The 3,379-nt window shown below is 37.6% G+C and overlaps 1 pseudogene across 1 annotated transcript; it reads left to right on the forward strand.

Moving 5' to 3' along the window:
* Positions 1-2,509: 2,509 nt before the first annotated feature.
* On the forward strand, positions 2,510-2,985 carry LOC311590192 (riboflavin kinase-like; annotated as a pseudogene). The gene has a single exon. The product of its transcript is annotated as a riboflavin kinase-like (transcript).
* The last annotated feature ends 394 nt before the right edge of the window (positions 2,986-3,379 follow it).

The following is a 3,379-nucleotide window of genomic DNA, read 5'->3' on the forward strand; positions in this document are numbered from 1 at the left end:
ATCCAAGTGTGCCCACTTTTAGGAGGTCTTCTGTCTGTGGCAGAAATGAGGGCATTTTGCCCAGTAGCTTGTTTGCCACATCTGAAGCCATCTATTAGGAGCTTTTTTTGATGTTCATCTTCTTCTCTGAGGTAGGCTGGGTGTTGTCAAGAGTAAACCAGTCTTATTGTCAGAGGATCATTAAAATTATAAAATCATCTTGAAATGCCATATTCTGTAGGCCTTTGAGGTTTTTTGAAGCCCTTTTATAACTATTTTACCTTATCTATCTATAGAATCATATGTATCAGGTAAACCTAGGGTGTATATTCTTGTGATGACAATATACTAGTAATGACATGACCACGAGTTGGTCAACTAACAATTAACTTGTATTACTTAAATTTCCTAAACAGCCTGCAATAGCAACTTCAAAGTATTGGAAGTAAACTTTGTATTATAATTGAGAAAAAGGTAAATAGACTTGTTAAATAACTCTTATGCAACTGAAAATGTGCAATCACCAATGTCTTCATTTGTTAAGCATATTTTATAAGTGTAAAGCAATTATAATTAAAAATAAGTAATACATCTTTCCTTCACAAGGTTCAATGACAGTGTCTTAATATTATGAATGTATTAATGAAAATAACTATTAAATAAATGTTTTAGGCTGTAATGAGAGAAAAGTGGCTATTTTTACATGCTAGGTAAATTATCAGAAAAACATTTTTTCAGCATGCTACCTTTATCCAAGTGTTTTTCTACTCTGCTTTGCATTTGTTGTGGTACAGTTAAGCCTTCATCATCAATCATAGAATCAGGGAAGAGCCAGAATCTTAAAAACCATAGCATGTTAGTATAAAGCTACAACAAGGTGCCAAGGGCTCCACAAAAAGCCACAGGGAAGCAACTGAAACAATGCAATAACGGTTCAATGCTTTTTCCAAAAGTGATGACACTTTCCCTTGAATCAGAACCTATCAAGTTTATTTATCTGGAACTTGCTTAAAAAAAACTACAAGCTTCTACTTGTTTTGTTGAATTAAATAAAAATGCAGATTTTTAGTTCAAATTTATTCTATTGTATTTCACATATAAGTATCAATCAGTTTGTTGGTATTAGTTTTATACATTTCACAAAGCAAAATCTATTTAAGACAAATTAATTTTAGTTCCAGCTAATTATGTTTTTCCAAATGTAGCTGTAGGCACAGACAATGCTCATTGCCAAACAGCTAAACATTTTCTTTTTAATTTTATAGGCATATAATGTACACAATTGAAATATCACAAAAATAAGTGCCTACCATATTTAATTTCATTCTTTTAAAATGTTTTTGTTATTGACACTTATGGCATATACAAACCATTGGTTTTCCTTCTGAAATTTTAACATATAAACATAATGTATTTTGATCCTATACAATGTCTCTTATTGTCTCTTCCTTCTCACTGATCTTCTCAACTAGCCCCCTTATATTTTCATGTCTTTATTTGTAATAACTGTGTGTGTGTGTCCAAAAGAGCTTCTCTAGGGATTCTTAGACCAATGTTCATACAATGATAATTATATGAGCATTTGAGCCTGAGTATTAGCTACACCCCTAGAGAAAAATATGTCTTCCTTTTGCCATTAGTATAGATGATTAAGACATTTTGAGTCCTTCCCACTCCATGAGAGGATATTGTCAGGACCAAACTTGTCAAGTCAACTTGGGAGGCAGAGGCAGCAGATCGCTGTGAGTTCGAGGCCAGCCTGGTCTACAGTGAGTCCAGGACAATCAAGCCTACTCAGAGCAACCCTGTCTCAAAAAACAAACAAACAAAAACAAAATAAAACAACAACAAAAAACAAAGCAAAACAAAAACAAAAGCAAACAAAGCAAAACAAAACAAAAACCAAACTTGTCAAGTTTTGTAAAGCTGAAATTAGTGGTTGGAACAACTTTTGTCTAATACTTCCAAGAAAGAGATAATTGTACAAAATTTGTTTTGAAGGGATTAAAATGGAGTAGATATCGAGGGAGCAGCAAACCAATGACTGTCCCAACTTGAGTCCCACTCAATGGGAGAGAGCCAACCCCTGACATTATCAATGATACGCTGCTAAGCTTGCAGACAAGAGCCTAGCATAATTGTCTTCTGAGAGGCTTCCTCCTGCAGCTGATGGAAAAAAGAGGCAGAGACCCAAAGCCAAACAATGGGCAAAGCTCAGGGAGTTCTGCAGAAGAGTTGGAGGAAGGATAGAGGGAAAGGAGAGGTCAAAGACACGCGGAGAAGACCTATAGAGTAGATCTAATCTGGATCCAGGGGCGGCACACAAGAACTGAAACAACAAGTTCCGGCCCAGCAGCCCCTGAATTCTGGCAGCTGGCTGATGCTCGGTGTACTGGTCTCGGTGGGTGTCCAGGCGACCCAGCTCCCAAGGGATCCCAGGCTGGCTCATGCCCAGCCGCTGCACTCACTCATGGTGGCTCTAACACAGGAGCACAGCAAACAGGAGCATGTGTCCTCCTAGGTCAGCATCATGAGGTGCCTGTCATTCCTCTGCCAGGTTGTTCATGGCTTTGGCTGGGCTCCAAGCAGCTGGGCATCCCCACAGACACATTTTTTTCTTAACAAGTAGTAGATAATCTTCCAGGTGATGTGTCCACTGGTATTTATTATAGCTGGGCCAGTGCTGGGAGTGAAGATGTCTCTAAAATGTTGGTGAGTATAAGATGGAGCCCATACGAGAGGAATGTAAAAAAAAGTGCATGGAAAACCACATCATACAGACCTTTAAAGAGGACTTCTATGGGGAAGTTTTCAATATGGCCATTGTTGGCTACCTTAAACCTGAGAACTTTGATTCTTCAGAGTCACTTATTTCAGCGAATCAAGGTGATATTGAGGAAGTTTAAAAAAAACCAATAATAACTGGATTTACCAAAACATTAGAAACTCAAAGATGACAACTTCTTCCAAGTTTCTAAAGGCAAAATTATGAATGGCCACTATTGAGAAGCACCTTGCTGTCCACTCACAAGTGTCTCACTGCTTCTGAAGCAGTCTTGATCATATTTTAAATTGAAACTTCCCTGTAGCTATCAAGTGATCTTCAGCTATTACTCCATCATGTTTTATCTCACTAAAAGATTCATTCAAAAATCAAGACTTTTAAACATACTATGCTGATTAAAACGTAGCACCAGGATGCTGGTGTCTTATAATGGAAATAATGAACAAACAAACAAACAAAGCAAACAAAATATGGAACCACCAACCAAAAAACAAGAACGGACTGAACCTAGACCCCTACACATACTTACTAGATGAGCAGCTTGGTCAACATATGGCTCACCTAACAATGAGAGAAGAGCCTCTCTGACTCTTTCCCTGCCTTTGAATCCCTTTC

The sequence above is a fragment of the Acomys minous genome (assembly GCF_964271855.1).
Source record: "Acomys minous genome assembly, chromosome: 19".
In the NCBI taxonomy this organism is placed as follows: Eukaryota; Metazoa; Chordata; class Mammalia; order Rodentia; family Muridae; genus Acomys; species Acomys minous.